At 41.4% G+C, this 20,477-nt stretch overlaps 1 protein-coding gene across 6 annotated transcripts in view; it reads right to left on the bottom strand.

Moving 5' to 3' along the window:
* The window catches only part of RERE (arginine-glutamic acid dipeptide repeats), a 259,220-nt gene that overhangs the window by 201,294 nt on the left and 37,449 nt on the right, over positions 1 to 20,477 (bottom strand). Inside the window, exon 1 of one of the 6 annotated variants that reach the window (XM_075520187.1) lies at positions 6,492 to 6,721. The exons of 4 other annotated variants lie outside the window; for them this stretch is intronic. The gene's annotated coding sequence lies outside the window, so the exon portion shown is untranslated. Of the gene's footprint in view, positions 1 to 5,920; positions 6,183 to 6,491; positions 6,722 to 20,477 lie in introns of those variants that run through there. One more of the 6 variants, XM_075520188.1, reaches the window with a different exon arrangement.

Here is a 20,477-nt window from a genome sequence, read left to right as displayed (position 1 = left end):
ATAGGAAACGGAGCAAATAGAGTATGTTTTGACTGCTTGGAAGAGTAAATTCTACAGGGATCTGTTACTATGTCAAACTTCTTTTAGAAGTCCCCAACCTTAAGTGCTTGAATTGTATTGACTCTTCTATTACGGCTCAGTCATTTTCATAGTCTTGTAATTTAACTGCCTGCTGAGGCCACTTTTAGTCATCAGTCACTGACTACATCCAAGAAAGTTCACAACATGAAAAAATACAGATAACTACATTCCCAGGCCCAATTTTTGCTTGGGTTAAAATACCTACTCCTCTCTGCTGGGTTTCTACAGTTTTCCAGGCAATATACGGGGGGGCCAGCTGGCAAGAACAGAAAGGCTGTGAACTTCCCACAGTCAGAGGAAGTAACATATTGGTCCTGCTTTAGGTAAGTATGTTGATTTTGTAGACTGATTAGATTAATGGGCTGAAACCTTCGCAGTAAAGAAAGAACCTAAAGCGACGTCATTTTTAAGTTTTAGAACTTTTTACTACCATCATTTTACTACCTAGATGAACAAGAATGGATATTTTAATCTGTAGTTCTGTAATCTCTAATGTAATGGCTGAACTCTCTGCACTTTCTCCAGTTCCCAACAACAATGATCAAAAGAGAGGCCCCGATCTTCTAAAACAAGATTAACACGCAAATCCTGACAATAGTGTTCAAACTACTAAGAGCTTTTAATTTTAAATATCTAAACAGAATAAAAGCTTACCAGACTCCAGATGCTGCCGAAACACTTATTGCCTATTAACAAAAAATCAGCTTTATTTCAAAAACAAATCATTTTGATCTCTACAAATAAGCAAATTCACAAACAAAACACTGTCAAAACCAAAGCCTTTTTTTATTGCTGGTTTCAAGAAAACTCAAATCAGCACCTAAGACAATTTATTACGTGTACAAAACTGGTGTTACAGAAGCAGCAATGTATCTATAGCAAGATTGGTTGGTTTTAATAAAAGGTTTACCATCATACAGCTTTGCACAGTCAGTTCATTAAAAAAAGAAAAAAAGACTGTAAAAATCTGCAAGTATCTAACTTCTAGGAACCGATACCAATACATTCCCGATTTGTTATCTCACACGGCATTGTCATCTTATATGAAAATTATATCCATTTTCAGAGAAACCTAATCAAAGCAAGTTCACTTTCAAAATTTGCCATTACTTCCCGAGAGAAAGCATACAGCGACATTGTTAATGCTAAATTTACAGCCACCATTTCTCCTGTGCCTTTGCTAACATGAAAGAGACCGAATTCCAAACCGACCATTACATAAAAAAACCAACCCATGTGGTTATAAGAAAAATCTACACACCACAATCAAATACTATTTATTCCAGTAGTAAAATGTTTATCCAATCACCAAGACCTCTTCTTGGCAAAACTTGACAAAAAAGTTTCCTAAAGAAGGCCAGCTTGTTTTAATCATTTACATTTTTCAACACTATTTGTTCTCACTTTGTATCCAAAGGTCAGAACTCAAACCACTACCCCAGGCAAACTTTGGAATAAATATTATTTTTGCCCATTCTTCTGGAAAGAATTTCACCTCTGTTAAGAAAGTTGAAGTATAAAAAACAGATTTCCCTCTGATCCATTTAAAGATGCTTCACAGTGTTTTTAATAAACAGAAAGCTAGCTTAAATAGGAAGTTTTTCCATGGGTCCTGTCGTTTATTACTTAACACAGTGTTACATCATTTTGCTTTCTTTAGTAATAGAGAAATTTGTTCTGTGAGAAATACACACACCAACGTGAGAAACAGTTAAACAAAGAGCAAGGCTAAGCAAGGTCCAGTTGACGTGACAGTCTGAACTATGCCAACTATGATTCCAGTTTCCCTGACACAGCCTTTCTTCCCTAAAATGCCCCTTCTGAAATAGTCTGATTTTATACATATTAGAAAATACTTGCCCATTAATCTACATGTTATTGGCTAGTAAATTACTCCAAGAAAAGGCCTGCCCATCTTCATTACCTTGAATGCTTCTATCCACACTACATGCAGCTCAGTGATGCGTAAGATCAGAAGACTGGAAAAACCTCCCCTCGCACACCAAAGCCACTTCTGCTGTCCCTCGGACAGACCTATTTCTAAAGCAATGTTCAGTGTTCTGCGAACAAAGATGAAAAACTTTGTTTAAAGATTCATGCGATTGCCTATCAATATTAGAGATTCACATCAGAGTATCAGGTAGCTTTCTATTCTAGGACTACAGTGATTAAGACACCATTTCTCTTACTCCCTCCTTAAAATGCAAAATAGAGCTACTCAGTGTCATTTACTGATCTGAGTCTTACACTTTAAATACACAAGGTTCAAAAGAAAAAAAATATTTTAAAGCAAGAAGTAGACATCTTGACAAAGACATCACAGCTCACAAAAATTAAGAAAACTAATATGCAGGCTTGTTGACTGACCCAATCACATCTGTAAGCGACCACTTCAGTAAAGCAGTCAACACTACTCCGCAGCATTTAGAGAGATGAAAGTGCTGAGCATTTGCATCAAACACCACAGGCTATATGGAATTTCTGCTTCCTAACGCCTAGAAAACGCTGCTAGTTCTACCCAATGTTCTGAATCTCTTAGCTATGGAGCCAAGAAAGCCAAGTCCCCAACAACTATCTCACCCTTAGAAAGACGCACACCCTCAGACCCACTCGCAACTTCGCTCCTGAATTGCTTTTGTTTTCTGCCTGGTGCATTCAGCTAAAGTAAAATTAGAATTTCTTTAACTAGATATGTCTGGCTGAGAACAGTGGCAGTTCAAACCCAAGTTTCACTCCCAGTTTAGACAGCCCTGCTTTGGGAACAAGGGTAACGATGGCCACCAGAGAGATATGGCCAACAGCTGGGGCCTGTAACAACGCCCACCAACACCTTTTCATCCATTCATCTGTCAGAGCCTAGGCTAATGCTGCAAAGAAATATCCTTAAGTTGAACATCACTTGGCCAAAACAGCATTGCATGATAATCTTAACATGTGATACCTATTTCCACACTCTGCCTTCATAATTGTCTTCTTACCAGTAACTGGATCTCAGGTGAAATATCATGTTATCAGTATATATCAGCAAATTACAGAAGTACTGGTTTTCAGTGTTTTACGAACTGCTCCTAATTCAGCATACACAGTATCAGCACAATCTCTCTATACCATTTGAAAAACTCCCAGAACAAGGAAAGATTAACATACACACACTGACCAAACATTCAGAGCTAGCTCTATACAGCTGTACGTTCATTAAAGAATACAACGCATGTCTGCAAGAGACAACCCTCCTAAAAATCTGCAGCACCCCATTACCAAGACAAAGCAGAAAATTATTGGAAGGATGGTTTTTTCTGCCTATAAACCTCAACCCTATCAAATGCTACCAAGTAGTTAATTTAGGTCCTCAGTATGGGATTTTTGGACTATGAGCTGGATATCAAGCTGTACTTGCAGTTGATTCTGAAGTAACTCCACTGAGTTTGTGGAGATCTGAATGTTTTTCACCTGCTGAAGTTTGGTCCATTAAATCAAAATTTCAGCAGTATGAAGATTATCTCAGGTGCCAAAAAGGAATTGCATTGTTTCAATACTTTAAAAGTGGTTGGTTGGTTTGTTTGTTTCAGATAAAGGGTGTTTGTACTCTCTAAGTGCTTTACCTACACATAGGTCAATCACTAGAGCAGGAACTCGTTCACAGTACACCAAAAAAAAAAAAACCCAAAACCTCCAACCCATCACTGACCCTGTAAAATTAGGAAGTTAGGGGTTCCTTCTGGCTACTCTTAAGCAAAACAATAGGTAGCATAACCCCCCTCAACCCAAAAAAACAAGGAGGTTTAGGATTAGGTTAATAATAAATAGCTTATCTTCTTTCCCACGCGCAAAAATCAAAACAAAGCTCTCTCGCAGATGAACCACGCACATCAGGAAACAAAAGCCCCATCTTGTCACCTTTACATAAATAAAAGTAAGCAAAAGAGAGCTTGGGACACACACCAAGAGATTCTCTACAACCTGTAGTAAAATTGCAAAGACAGTCGATGCATTCTGACAGAACAGCTGTATACATCATTATGTTAATTAAAATTAAAGTCTCATCTACTTAGCATACAAGCAATCCGCTGAACCTTGGTGACAAAAGGAAGGAACCATTTCCTCACAGAGGCATAATCACATACAACTTGTTCAAGTTGCCTGCTTATACTGAAGGCCACAGCATAAAAGAGATAGAGGAGTATTTAAGAAACAGTCCTGGCTATTTTAAGTAAAACAAAGCCCTATCAACTCCAAAACACACACAAAGGAAGTGGTAGGAGAGATTACGTCAGCCCTCGCCTCAATTCATAAATCCTAACCGCAAAACAAGACAAATTCTTAACTGCCTTTCTCTGGAAACGTGTCTAAAGTGAATACATGCAGTTCATGTCTTAAAATACGCTATTGAACAACACTCGCTGATGCATCACTTTCCAACAGCCACGGGGGGCGGGGGGGAATGGTGTAATCCTCGGCCATGCGATCGTGCAGCAGATCAAAGCCCGTTTCGAGAGCCGCCCGCACGCAGGCAGCGCGCCCGAGCACAATGCGCGCTGCTCCGCACGCCTTCCGCTGCTCCCGGAGAGCTCTGCACAACAGTGCGAACACGGCGAAACGGCAGGCTTGGAAAAACAAATACAAGCTTTTAAATGCTGCTCCTACACAATTCTCAACTTGCTGTTAAGCACCGAAAGCGTCTGTCTTGCGATATTCGCGAGGCATAAATATTCAAAAGCGCGATCGCCTGTAAGAACAAGAACTGACAACAATGCGGAGTTGGTTGCACGTCTGGAACTAATTGCCTGCAGATTAACGGCTTTACAGCGGAATAGTGCTCGGCTGTAGGGTTTTAAATCCAGTTTACTTCAACTGAGTTTCCAGAAGAAACATACCGGTGGAGCATCTGAAACTACACCTCACTAGGTTTCTAGTCTCAACTTTCCTCTCCTTCACGCCTAACATTAATGTTAAATTTAAAAAACAAAACAAAAAAAAAAACCACGAAACACAATTAAGCCGCCTTGTCAACTGCCATTTCCATTCCCATGCAATGCAAGCAGCCCCATATGGCTGGGAGGAGGCCATCCAGGCACACAATGCCCCGTGCAGCGCAGAGCCACATGCACTCGAGAGGAGCTTAAAACCAACTGCAAAACAAAGCAGAGCTGGTTTCTTCCTCAGGAAACAAAGTGGCCAAGCAGGTCTCCTGTCGCTATCTTAAAACACGATTAAACATCGCTAAAAAAAGTTACACCACACACCGTACCAATTAGTACTTCAAAGGCATTCCATTCTATCAAGTGCACTGAAAAAGTACTTTCTTTCAGGAGAGGGAAAATGCAATCCTTATCTCATTTGCTGAAAGAAAACAGAATTAAACGCAGCACTCCGTTTAGCTTAACTGTTTATATTTAGAACACAGAGGTAAAGCATTTGTTACGGAAAGAAAACCCGGCAGTCTTAAAGCATTCTGAACTTCTCAGGCCAATAAAAACTATTGCTTCACCTACCAAGTGGATCCAACTTTTTCTGAAAAAAACTGGAGTAGCCAAAAGGGGAAGAGAGAATTAAGTCAAGCTTCTTCTCCATCCAGGTGTTTTCTGTGTTAGCATTGGCTAAGTAACAGTTAGTCAACTTTAGGAGCAACCCTAACAATGTTCCTCTTGGCAACACAACGTGTGTGCACAAGGCACCAAAGTTACCCGACCAGTCTGGCTTGGAGACCCCCTCTACTGACCCTCGTCTGTCATTTTACAAGCAGATCCTCGATCCCCTCTCTGCAACCCTGCCGCTCTGGGGCCTCCACCAACTCCAAGGCGAAGGTCCGGCCGCTCTCGGCACCGAGGGGTGCACTCACCGCCAGCCTCGGGCTTAGGCTCCGCAGCTCTCGGAGGTGCCGGGCAAAGACAACTCGGCTGCAATCCCCGCGGCTCTTACAGCCTGACCCCGGCAAACCCCTACTCCTCCTCCGGAGCCTGCGGAGGGGGCGGGGGGGCGGCCGCGGTGCCCAGCGCCGCGCTGGACCCCGCGAAAAGAGGAGGGCGCAGGGGAGGGCAGAGGACGGGAGGAAACGGGGGCCGGGGGCGACGCGGAGGCGCAGTTGGTGAACAAAAGGAGGCCCCTCCGCCTCGCCGCCCAGCAGCTGGGCCGGGGTGCGGAGCAGGCGGCGGAGCGAGCGGCGTCGCCCGGGCCCGCCGCCCGCCCCCGCCCCGGCCGGCCGCCCCCTCAGCGGCGCGGCTGCGGGCGCCGCCACATGCCGCGGCCCCCGCCCGGCAGCGGGAGGAGGCGGCCGCGCCGCGCGGCCCCGGGAGGCGGCGGCGGCGGCAGGCGGCGCGGGGGAAAACCCGGCGCGGAACCCGCCCGCCGCCCGGCCCCGCCGGGCCCCCCGCTACCCGCGCCCCGCCGCGCCCCGCCCGGCTCTCACGCACCGGCCCGGCCCGGCGCCGCTTCCCCGGTCCAGGCGGCGGGGCGCGGGCAGGCACACGGAGACACACGCTCCTTCCCCCGGCGGCGGCCCGCCTCTGCCTCCTCCCCGCACAGCCGAGCCGGAACCGGGAGCCCCGTGATTGATGGCAGCTCTTTAATAGCGTGGTCCGCTAGAAAATGCATCTGCAAGCAAGGCAGCGAGGAGGCAAAGCATCCCCGGGAGTGATCAGCGGCTCACATCCCCGGGCTGCAGCCAGGAATATTAATGCAAGGAGCCCGCCTCGCCTCTACGACCGCTGATCAAAACACACAGGGGGTGGGGAAAATGCAGATAAAACGGAGGGGTGGAGGGAACACATCCACACGCAGCATTCATTCCTAAGATGGATAAGAAAGAGATGCCTGTCCAGTGTCACATTAAAAGACACTTCTACACAAGGATTTTGTTGCAGTGTATTCAATTAGTAAGCCATTTTGTTCAAAATCCTTTCTACGACGTCCTCCCTCCCCCCATCAGAAACAGAAATTCATCTGCTCAGCAAAACATGTTCCTTTTAATTGTATTTAATTGGCAAATTTTTTTAAATAATGACTACTTATTCTCTTACTATGGATCTTCATGCAAACCTGTAACTTGTCTGAACCCCACAATGTCTTGCACTGTTCTTTAACACCACAACCGTGACCTTTCAGCTGCTAGTACCAACTTAATTTCAGAGCAAAGCTTTGCTATTTCCCTTGCAGAATAACATGCAAAACAAGTCATCTATGTAATCCATTACCTCAGGGCAACGTACCCTTCTTCCCTGCCAAGCAAATCCATTTCCTAGCCATGCAGTAGTATTTTACCTATAAAGTAAATAAGGGAGTACACCTTCTCAGAGCTGGTTTTACAAAGCCAAGTTAAAAAAAAAAAAAATAAAAAAAAAATAATCATCAAGGTTCACAGACCCAGTTAATTAGAGCAGCACCCTCAAGTACTGTCTGCCAACTTATTCTTTCCAGATGCTGTTAATTATTTGTAGTTGTGTATTTTCCCTCTATTTATCCATAGATATTTCTACCATGTTTTGTACTATAGCATGGGAGTCCTTCAAAAGACAAAGGTCCAAGAGTCAAAATTTATTCCGTACTCTCTAGAAATAGCTACCTAAACCCACTAACAGAGCTGAGGCAGCTGATTAATTCTAATGCCCTTGCCACACTGCAAGACTGCTATGATCAATACAAATTGAAGATGGTGTGCAGCACAAGCTTCGCTCCCGCAATATCCATTGTACAACAGCTTCTGAACAGGAGCCTATCTTCGAAAGACCTGGTTCAAAAATAAGCTCTGTAACCGAGTAGCCGTGTGATAGCTCCAAACCCGCCGGAGCTGAAATTCAATCCTGAAGTCAGTACAAAGCAACTGCATTGCATTTATCCTCACTTCAATTTTCTAATCAAATGTGGCCTGACACCTGGCAAATCATAGAAAGGAACTTACTGCTCCAGTGTGTATTTAAATGAGTGTTTACTTCTAATGACTTCCAAAAGAGCTTTCCAGCAGTAAGTTCATTCAGGCCAAGTTCCATTTATTTGAAAAATACCCTGGTTTGATGGTATTGTTCAAAACCACCTTATCCCTTTAGGAGTGGTGACCCAGCCAGCTTGGACCACAAACCCTAAAAGTCAGTATATATCGGGAAAATGCACTCAAATTTTTTTAAAAAGTGTATCTGTAGAATTTTGTGTATCCCATTAGGGCGAAAGTTGCTCAAACAGCGCAGAGTACAGCATCCAGCCGTTTGAACACAGCAACAGAACTGGAGAGTACTCTGGAATCTCAGACACCGTCTTGCAAATCCAAGGCAAACCAACTTCAGAATTCAGCAGTGTGGTAGATGGCAGGGAAATCAGCTGAAGTCCCATCTGTTTTTATACAGCATATTGGAGATTCTTGAATGAACAGAACTGCTACAGTATTCAATCACTGGCATCAGAAACAACCGAACTTTCACTAATTGGCTTTCCTATGAGATATGGAGATCTGCCCCCATTTCATAGACTAAAATAAAAAAAAAAAAACCACGCACAGAGTACAGCCTCAAGCTCCATTTTGCAACAGGGATTTTTTATCTTGTCTTTTGGAAATGGATTATAAACAAAGAAGATCTTTCCTTGGTCATGAAATACACCTTTGCTAGTCACAACATTATAAACTTACAACAGCATTTCTTTTAACACCAAAACTAAAACCATGCATGTCTGAAAAGGCAAAAAAAACAACCCCAAACTTGGGTTTTGTGTCTGTGTCACTCATTGAGACTACTCAAGCAAAAACCACCTCCACAAGGGTTAGGCAGATGTACCGTAGAGAAAGACCTAGAGCGGGCTTGAGCAGAGATCCACTGACTGACGGCTTGGGAACAATTGCTAACAGACCTCGCACAACACATCGTTGCGTTTGGTCCAGCGTGCGTTACTTATCTGGTGTTATACAGCGAAATAAAGCTCAGTTCCATCGCATGGAAAATCCAGCCCAGTTTTCCTGGCAGCCTCCATTTATCAAAACGACCCTGTCATGTCGAGTACCATTAACAGATAATGAACTGAGACAAGGGATGCAGTTACAAGCAAAGCACTCCGCATGCTACAGGCCTAAGCACGCAGCCAAGTGAGCCGACATCTGACTTTATAATAAACATTATAATTACATAGAACACCTAGTTGAAGAAACACTAAGGTCGTGACAATAAACAACAGAAGCTGGAAATCTGAAAAAATAAGGCTTTGACTTGCCATCAGCAATTCCTGACATTGCTTAAAGGCCTGTACACATACGCCCAGGTACACCTTCTCTCCTTCCCGCTAAGAGCTGGAAAGCACTCGTTAACTTGCAGGTTTTGGTTTTTCAGTGCTTTCCGTGAATACTGCAACACTTTGTATACTGTACCTACGCGCTTCTGCTCATGAAAGATTGAGCGCTGAGAAGTGCAGGCAGTGTATCTTCAAAGGGCCGTAAAATGTGCTGCTTTCTAGACATACTACTCATAACAAACACGAATAATTCATACCTTCGCACAAGAATCCTACCATAGTTGAAGATTAAATAGACATACAAATTTGAAGAATATTAAATACAGATATACTCCCTCCAAGCCACAAGATCTATCGATCAGCAGCATTCTCCACTTCTTCCAACAGAATTAGCCACCAAGTACACATAAACATTTCACCCACTAGAAAAACTGCTCCAAAGGAGCAATTTCAGGTCTACCAGATACGTATACACTTGAAACACAAGCTAACCATAAACAGGCTTAATGAGATTATACAGATTAAATGGGTAAATTAACTTTTTTTTTAAAGAGACATCCAAGACAAAGAGGTCCCACAAACACTTAAAAGCAGCTCACTCTGAAGTCATGCAGTTGACTCACCCAGTTAAAGTTTTTTTAAAAGCAGGTTCAAGTGCACTGTCTGGCTTGCACTAATTGCACAAAAAGAGGCCTTAAACTTACTTTTAAGAACACATGGAGGTGTGATCATGACAAGTGTTTTCTAAAAGCTAATAAACACTACTTCCCAGCTTAGGCAAGCAACAAGTGCAACACGCTAAACCCCTGCTAAGCTGAACCTATTTTTAAAAGGGGACTTAACACTGTCTTCAGAGCTCCATGTAAATCAAGCTCTCCCTTTGGATTTGGCATTGGGTAGGGGGGGGGGGGAAGAGGAAGGGAGTAGGTTCAAGGAGAACAAGCTAACAGCTTAGTATTATTGTCACAGCACTGTTTTTCTGGTGTGTCACTTAATTCCAGCCCTCATCAAAAGTTTCCCTTCCACTGTCAGTGCATATATTCCCAGCCAAAATAACAATGATACCTCCAGTAAAACAAAAAGCCTGAAGTAGAGGCAGTTTAAGCTGAAAGTTTGCTAGAGAATTCCTGAGGCAGTCAGTCAACTGAAGATTCCTTAGCAGAGGAAAGGAAAAGTAGGCTGGGCTACTAGCGTGACAGGTCACCTCTTAACTGCTCGGAACAGGAGCACTCAGTATTTGTTACCTGCTTCTGTTTTCAATTCAGCAAAGTGTTTGGGCTCTACCTATTCTAAATACAAAACCTTTGGTCAGGTTAGAGGTGATGTTTTCTTCCTCTGCAAATAATGCACTGTTTTATTAGTATAAACACCGTGAGAATAAATGATACTCAGCTCTTGACAAGACACTTACTACTGTCTACACACAGATTTCTTCAAACCTCCTTGAAGCAGGAAAAGTCTTGTCTACACTTGTGGATCTGTGAGCACATGTGACTAGACAACAGGAAATGTGCATTCAGTTTTAAGCAGCTTCTTGCCACAGCGCGAATTCAGCTACAGCTTGCTCCACAATTATCCGAGGGTGCTTTTCCACACTACTAAAACGTCATCTCTAAGCAGAAATTCAGTGCAATGTTATTATTGCTTCAACATAATCAAAAGGCCATTTCATTCTGTAATCCAAGCCTGCCTAAGGAGAATGTAAACTCTGCACACAGTTAAACAGAGTCTTGTCCACTTCCGCTCCACCACGTTTACATATACAGCAGGCAGCAGTTCTTAAAATCCAGCACACGAAGAGTGATTTTAATTTAGTGTATAAATGCTGCCATTTGGATCAACCATTTCCTTGCCTCTCTCAAATCCCCAAATGGAACCTGTACCCTTTACAGACCATGAACCTTCAGAGGTTTGGCTTTTTTTGTTGGGTTGGATTTTGTTTCTTTGGTTTTGGTGAGGGGTTTTGTTTTGGTGGCTTGGTTGGTTTGGTTTGGGGTGTGGGGGTTTTTCCCCCCCAAGCCTCTAGGTATGCAGCATCTAACCTAGAACCTGCTAAACCAAACTACTAATGCTATCACACGTTTTATGGTTCAAGAACTATGACTCCTTTTCTGTACTTACATGGTGTTCAGGTTTATACTTCAGAAGACCTCCAGTCAAGTTGTAAGTCCTTACAGGTCACTATTAAAATCTGATACCACATCAATATTCTGGGAAAGGAGGACCCTATCAAGTACAGAAGAGCCTAAGGAACTTCAACCTCATTTTAACCACTCTTAGGCCCAAGACTTCCAGGCACCACCCTTGCTGTAACTGTCACCTACAACTGCCACCAACAACTGCTTTGCCACCCCTGTAAGGTAACACCTTTGGACCAAACTCCACTTGACAAGAGAGGCCCAAGTCTCAAGAGCAATGCACAAGCGCAAACAAAAATCCTCCAAAGAAAAAATTAAATAAATGCCAAGACCTGTGCACTGGTGGTACTCACTGCGTGTTAATATAATTGCATGTTTTTAGGTAAAAATGCAAGTTGCCTCAGATTCCCTCTCAGCCCATCCAGAACCTGTGACACAGCCAAAAAATTACTGTTGGTACAGTCAGTGCATCACTCAACTGAAGAATGGGGATAGAGACTTCAAGGATATAAAGTCCTGTGTAACTCCATTCTACATGGCTTTGGAAGAAATCTGGTAGGTTGTTTTTATACAGCATCTTGGATGCATGCAGCTTTTCTGTCACAGGAGGAAAGAAAAAACAAAAGTTGCTCCCCCAGGGAGCTGTGAAGACTAAGGCAATTCACATGCTAGCATGTGAAATCTCAGGATTTTACAGGAAGGCCTAGCTTAGTAAGTGTTGGGGGAAAAAGAAAAAAAACCAACAAAAAAAAACCCAAACCAAAACCAGCCAGATACAGCCCAGCCCACTAGGAGTTCAATCTCAAGTCCCCACACAATTAAGTGAATGTTTAATGTCAAGATGTACCCTTCTTCTCCCCCCCTCCAAACGCTGAAGACTCCATTCTGCCAACAATATAAACCCTCGAAGCCAGACATCAGTGCACCCAACAAAAAGCCCAAGAAAAAACAAACACAAGGCGGAAAAGGGGAGACAGCATTTTCTATTTACAGTTAAAACTTAATTCAAGGACAATGCTCTAAAATAGCTGCACCTCAAAGAGGACAAGATTCAGCCCAAAGGACAGTATGCTTTCTTTGGGAAGAGAGAGGGGAAAAAAAAAGGAAAACAAAAAGAGATGAACGAGCTGAGCAACTTGGCAAGATGTTTAAAATAAAATCTTTCATGCGCATAGGTAAGTATGTAAGTACAAAGTGTAATAAACTCAGTTGGGATATTGTAACCAAGCTACTAGGGAACAAGTAGTGAGACAAGAAACTTTAAACCCAGCTACAGCTTTCATATCCGGAAATCAAAACAAACCAGGCAAGACAAATTTAAGCAAAAAAGTTCATGCCTGCTAATCACAGAAATCACTTTTTTCAATATTTCTCCTCTGGTTTGTTTCCTCTTCTCTGCAGGGACCAATACTTAAATTCAAAAATGTTTTTGTAGCAAATCCCTGCCCTGGGAAACTCCAAATTACAGAATGGTACATTGTAAGCCAAGAATATTAAAACAAAATCCAGTTGTGTCTGCCAGATTTTGTGGTACTTATGGCAAGACATCAACCTGTTCAACAGTTTCTTGAATTTAACTACAAAGTGCCACACACAATTTATTTTAAAAGGTATTACCTTAAATAAAACAAGAAAAAATCCAAATATTTGCCAAGAAAAAAAGTCATATTTGAGAGGAAAATTTTACATACTGGAAAATTTAATAAATGGATTTTTAAAAAAGCACGAGAAACCATTTGTTCTCAGCTGTATATAAAAAAGCAAACAAAATAAAACTCTCAATAGTTAGATATGCAGGGGGAGGAGGGGAAGGCAAAGCTAAAGAAAAGGAGGGAAGGAAGAAGTAAGCAAATGCATCTTTTTCAACTCTATCAAAGCAATTGTAAAACAATGGAAGTTTGCCTCTTCCTGCTTCCAGTTTCAACTAAAAGTAACTTTGGAAATGGAAAATTTGATACCTCTATCAACAGCCTGTGGTATGTTTAAACTATTATAATATAAAGCATGCTCATACTCCCAAGCTAAAGGAAATGACTGCCAAATGCTTCCTTTACAATCTTCCTTCCAGAATAAGACAGATTCTTTACCAAGAGACTTTTCTCAACACATCAAGTATAGCAGAAATTGAACTAACAGATAGGCAAAATTTGCAATGGATTTACAGTCTTTTAGTGAAATCACAGCGGAGATAGGAAATGTGACTACAGCTCACGGTTTTTTAGTGCAGTAATCACTTTCACATTCAAAGGCTTCTGAAAATTCAGGACTTTTTTTTTAGGTGACAATAGCCACAGGATGTGACCGTACCTATAATAATCTTTCCCTCCAGACGGGGAGATAAGCTCTAAAAACAGGAAGTTTCTACTATAATCTCAAAAAAATGTTAACAGTCTGAAACCACATGGCTCCAGTTCAGTTACGTGGGGAAGAAACCCTTGATTTCCCAAAACTATGGGAGAAGATACCTAGCGTATGAAACTAATTCAGGCATTGCTCCACCACACCCCTCCAGAATCCCCCAAGCCATGGAATAATGTGAAGGTTCTTAGTTTATTCCTCTTCTCCTTTTCCCTCCACAAATTCATAAGAGTAAGCAAACAAGACAGCTTTCATCTCATAGGAAGAAATAGTGTTTTATGTCAAAACCTGATACTTTCCCACATGCATGTGCATCCATTTCTTATGAGCCTTAAAAAAATATATATACACCTGGGTAAGAATTGCAACCAAGTGTTAGGCATGTATCTGTCTTGGCCATGCTACAGTCTACTATACCTAAGAAACCAGATCTTTTATCCTTCTGAAAAAGGTCTCTCTACACTTTGGAAGACTTGATAAAGAGATAAATTCAAAACTGTACTGCTCAGACTGCAGCATGACTTAAGGAAAGTCACACAAATTACGTAAGCAGTTTGCTGGACTCAACTTAGTTTGATTTGTTTTTCAAACAGAAATGGATTTACTGATGTAGGAACATCTTTCACACAGCAGTCTTCAACCACCTACACAGAAGCTTTAATTTAACTAAAAGGAAGCGGCAGATTTCTGATAGCTAATATCAACCAATTAACGGTCAAAAACGCCTTTCAAAATCAGTTTCATAATGTTTCTCACACTGTAGATGAGGAGGTGGCAATCGTTAAGCACGGTTTACACTAACTTATCAAACACACTCTCAAAAAAACTGGACCCTGCTGTATATTTTAACATAAATCAGTTCTGTGCTACTTGTCAAAACAATGCACGTTCTCCTATCAGGATTTAACAAAAAAAAAAAATCACACTAAGGGCTTAAAAAAATCCCGTTCACATGACTATATTCTGACTCTGAACTTTCTTCAAAATTCTCAAGTAAAAAAAACACACTTGTCTTAACTATGTTCACCTTGGTTTCACATGTAATGCAGCTACTACAGAAACGCACAAATTAAGCTTAGTATTTTTAGGAAGGCTGCGCTGGCAGCATGCCAGTTTTCCCCTGACACTGTTCCTTCAGTGCCCTATCAGAAAGAATTTAACATCGAAGGCATCCCAGGTCTCCTATTTAGTTGTCTCTTCTTGTGATATGGAGAGAAAACACAGCAAACCACACAAACTAAGACAGAAAAACTTAAAATATATAATCCCCATCAGAATTGGGCAACCAAATAATTTCAAGGCAACATAGTAATAAGGATATGTGAGAGCTATCTATGTAATTTCTTTGAAATACTTGCAGAAAACTGTAAAACATCAGAGTACCCTTCCCTCCCATTCTAAATGGTGTTCCAGACATTACATCTTTGATGAAATCAACTGCCTGCAGATTGCAAATCAGGACCTAACCGAAACACATGCACAAAGGGACAACTCCACAAAACAAACATTCATTTAAGAAAATATTTACATGGTCTACATTAAGTTTACATGAAAAGCAAACATTTTTGGACAAAAGGAATGCATGAGTTTCAGACGATGCGAGGCAAGTTTCCAATGTAACAATAAACCAACAGCTTTAAAGCCACTGCATAGAAACATAAGAAACCTCTTTGAACAAAAAGGCCTCAAGAGTAATCAGTGACCAGTTTTTAATCAGGCAACATGGTCCAGCTGCAGTATGCCACCTAGTGTCAGACACCTAGAAGAAACCTTAATAAAACCCACCAAAACACTGTAAATTCAAGTAAGCCACAAAGACCATGCAGAGACTTGACTTTGCAATTGCAAATTTTAAGTCATTACTTTTCCCCTTAAGTGCTGACAACAGCCCAGCTGAAAGCATTAAGAAAAAAACCATAATGCACTAACTTAAGCAACATGGCAGGAAGTTCTTCAACATGTTTGGTTCCCACTCCAGCTAACAATTCAATTCATTAATCAAGACATGAAGTAAAGAACAATAAAAACAGTGTGCAAAGTGCACAAAAATCCAGAGGCACACAGGCAGGTCTTCTGACATGATACACAGAGCCTTAAAGGTGTTCTTCATTTGGTCTATGAGCTCTTATCTCATTCTCTTCTGAACACAATGGTTCGGCTTTGACGAGGTGACTGACAGCAACTGCTGAATTTTCATGCTAGTGTTTTATCAGAAAAAGAGTATACATGTACACCTCATGACTTCATTAATAAGACTTGTATTAAAGCTTGGCAGGCAACTTGCTCATGAAATAAAATCTGTTTCTTTGCTTTTTAGGATCTGAACATGCCAAGGGTGGCCTATCAAGAGGTGAAAACATAATTTAAAGGTTGCACTTTGTTTCAATTTCCCTAACAGTCGTCATTAAGCAGTCATGGAACACATGCCAGGTTATCCGTTTCTTTCCTGTTTATAAACATCCAGTCATCAAGTTTCAGAATGAAAATTTTCAAACCACATGTCTACAATAGCACATGCAACTTCACATTCATGGAACCATACACAGATAGCAAGAATTAGTGCCCTCCCCCAAAACAACAGATGAAAAGGTCTCACTGCACATGTACAACTTCCATGAGGATGCCAGTGTGTAGCACAAGTCATGGCTGTAAAATATATTAAGCAGGGAATTGTCAGGAGTGACCTAACGGGGGGGGGGGATCAACTAAAAGTCTAGAGAAGAGGGGGAACTGGAAAGCTAACGAACTAGAATCAAAGCCTGTATTTTCAGGCTCGTTTGTAAAGCACAGTTGTTAACAGTGGTTAAATATTAACAGTGAATGCAATTTCAAGAAAGCAATGTCAAGTATACTCCATAGCCTCCCTTTACAGGCACGTAAGCAATGATTGCTTAGTCCATTACCCAATTTACTGGGTTACAAGACCTCAATTCCAACCCCAACACCACCTACATTCTTCCAAAGGAGTGGGCAACTAAATATGCTGTTGTCATTCCCCTTGCTAGTTCTTTCTCAGCGAAATCTACACCTTGGGATACACCAATAACCAGATATGCAATAGATATAGTTTAAAATAAGTGGACCTCACTGGACAAACAAGGTCAAGAACGAGCCTGACAATCCTGTTTGATTCAGTTCTTGGAATGAATAGACAGAGTGCCTTTCATGGCTTCCACTACAAAGAAACCCATAATTAGACCTCATTTTTGTCAGTTCATCCAAAGATTGAAGATATATAGGGGAGGTGGTGTTTAAAAGGAAAGACTTTGAAATCAAATAGCTCCCAAGAATATCACTACATCCATTTCAGATTAAAACTTCTACTACCTCCCCTCCATTAGTCCAACTTGAGGTGGTAGGAAGCACCATGTTTTGCTCATTAGTTTCAGAACTTGGGTTGGGATGTTTGGTTGGTTTGTGGGTTTGGGGTTTTTTAAATAACCTTTAAAATGGCTGTTGATTAATCCATTTTCATCCTTCAATGAGTTTGATTCCTGTTAGTTCAGACTGCAGAGAAGACATTGATTTTTACTGTAGTTAGGATCAAGAGAAGTAACAGCTTTTCCAATTAAACAACCGCTCACCACGTTAAGTAGAAAAAGATGTCCACAGCAATAATGTGCAAGCGTCCAAAGCACTCTTCAATGCCAACAAAAGCTAACAGACATGCCTGTAATAACTTTAACCTTTAACTTGAGAAAGGAGGAAAACTCCATGTATTAGACAGTTCAGCTCCTGTTAACGCTGCTGATAAGAAGCTGTAACACTGAGAAAGGCTCAAAATTACAGACAACTCATCTTCCAGCTCTGAATTACCATCATTATACCACACAGAGCACCACATTGGGCTTCAGCCTACTAAAATAGAAATCACAACCAGAAATGGTCTAGCAGACTGCTGCTGCTTCTCCTCTTAAATGAAGCTTTTATACCAAACAAATCTATACAGTTCTTGCGTTATGGCCTTTCACAGAGTTGCACTATAAATCAAATATTTTATTCCATAGCCTGCAGCTATTCCCACATTTAATAACTGACATGGGAGACAAGTTTTAATCTCCATCAGGCTGAAACAATTACTATCCTCATAACCACTCAAGTCAGAGGTAAAAATTATGAGTTTTGTATTACCTCATTGTATATTCAGGGGGAAACAATTTATAATTTTCCAGAGCAAAAAGGCAAAGCATATTCGGTACAGAAGAGCGAAGCCCGAACAATCACACTCCCTAATTTTGCATGTACCAGAATGGCCGTGCACTCAAGACAAGCAGTCAAGACAAGACTTTCTTTTAAGCTGTAAAAGAAATGCATCATTCTTGCCACAGAGCAGCAAAGAGAAGAGAAATCTGAACAGCCACTACATTTGCACATGCAAATATTCTCCAACCAAGAACTTGAGCTACAACTTTAGATAGGACCCTAAGCAACTGGAGGACTTTTTTTAGTCGTTAGGGAAACAGCTCTCATGCTCAGAAGAAAATCTACTGAAAAGCTACCTGAAGTAAGTGACCTGGAAGTGTCCTGTATCTATGCAATTATTGCCAATGCTGTGCTTTCAGGTTTTACAATACTTGTTAAAAGAAGTTCAACTTTTAATTTGGGAAGCTACTCTAACAGCAAGAGCCATGACTGAGAAAAGCAATACCTAGACTCTTCCTAAAATGCTACCAGCACTTCTAATACTCTGCCTTGGGCACATACAGCTGGTCCACGGATATATATCCTACCCCAACTGCCAAAACCAAAAGGAATTTGGTAGGGAATCTACTGCCCTATGCTGCAGTCCAACACCAAGCAACTAAGAACCATCAGGAAATGTCACCAGGAAATGCCCTCCCAAGGACAGTTACCTAGTTGTTTGGGAAAGGATCGCAAGACTGTACATAAATGTAAGAAAAAGAAGAAAGTGTTACAGGGACAGTTATAAAAAACAGAAAAAAAATCCTTTTGTGGAATCTCAGTGTGGAATTTGTACATTGTTACATGTTTTACTACCAGTTATTACTGGCTGTTAGAAAGGAGTATTAAAAAAAAAAAAATCACAGCAGGTCAAGACACTGCTTCTTCCTCTTTGAATACACTGAGGCAAAAATGCAGTATTTTACCTCTTGTCCAAGAAAGGAAGAAAACGCCGTCAAGTTTGAACCATTCACCCTTTTATTTATGCACTATAAAGGCCTGAAAAGATACTTCAGACATCCAAATTATTTAAGTCAGCATGAAAACGATAGGTAGGATGTTAGAGCTCACGGTGTTTTGGAAGCCTTGTGAAGGAATCCCCCCAGAGCTAAATAATTAGGATGCGCCTTCCAGAGCAGCTCTCCAGGCCAAACCAATATTCATGCTTCCAATATACTGAGAGGCCATGTGGTTGGTGAGAAAGACCAAAGAAATGCACAGCAACTTTTATTGCTTTTCCTCAGCGAGACATCACCTTTGCACGTTAAAGAACGGGGAGAAGGCTGCCTTGATTTCGAGTGCCCTCTAGAGTCAGCTCCTTATTAATTCATCAAACCCTCACTCACTTAAAGAATGCATACCACCAGTATTGTGGGTTTCTAAAATCCGGTAGTATTTTACACAAAAGCTCCTAAACAGACCCATTATATAGGTAAACACAACAGCATTTTTCAGACATCAGGGGACAAATGTACTCTTTTCGAAATTTGCATCCTCTGTGTGCGTGTGTATAGATATATGTGTACATATACATATATATACACACAACCCCCCTATATCCAGTTACACATCCAGCCCAGTCCCGGCTGGGAAGAGGGGCAGTGAAACAGCGCAAGCGGAGAGGTGTCTCATTGCACAAAGCAACTTTTGCAGTTCTGAACAACTACCAACATATTTAAGCAGGTTGTTGATAACGGTGTGACAGTACACAGCTTAGATCTTTCTCAGTTTAATTTATGAAGAGGTGTTGCTTTTACTACACACAGGGCAGCTTTTCTCGGAGTACAATGTCCACGGGAACAATGCTACACCTGTAAAATTTTACAATTTTCCTATAACGAGTGTTCAAAAAAGTTCATGCTCTTTTAAATATTGCTAAACAACAGACACCATGCAGCGAAGCTTCTTTTCGGTATGCGTGTGCACTTGCACCTTTTCTTCCACCTACTACTAGTGTTTGGATAAGCTTCCCCCTGCCTCCCTGAAAAAAAGTTGGGGTTTTTTTTTCCCCTCTGAAATACCAATGCCCAGAGGAAGTTATTCCATTGGGCTGCATTAAAAAAAAAAAAAAAAAAAAAAAAAAAAAAAAAGGAGAACAGTGTAAAAAAGCATTTTAGTAGTAGCCAAGCTTCAAAATCACCCAGGCTGAAAAGTCTCATTTTCAAATTCCTCTCACAAACTTCCATTCTGAACTGCCTGGCTTAAGTGAGACTGTGATGTTGCAACATTCTGCCCAGTTCACCTCCTGACGATACCTTCCTTCATAGACCAGAAGACTTGCAGCTAGTTTAACTTCTAACAAATTTTCCTACCCGTGAACATTTAGTGGAGGGTGGGAAATAATGGCAAAGCTAAGAATAGAGCTGCATTGTAGTCACCAAGCCCATTTTGTCATTAAGAGCCTGTCACAGAGAAGGAAAAGCTTAATTTTTCTTATCTTGGAGTTAGCACCGCTCTTCTTTTTATTTCCTGCCCCAGTTTTGTGAAAAACTTCAGTATTCCCACAACAGA

The sequence above is a fragment of the Mycteria americana genome, chromosome 18 (genome assembly GCF_035582795.1).
Source record: "Mycteria americana isolate JAX WOST 10 ecotype Jacksonville Zoo and Gardens chromosome 18, USCA_MyAme_1.0, whole genome shotgun sequence".
NCBI classification, from domain to species: Eukaryota; Metazoa; Chordata; class Aves; order Ciconiiformes; family Ciconiidae; genus Mycteria; species Mycteria americana.
This window is presented reverse-complemented; position numbering and strand designations above follow the sequence as displayed.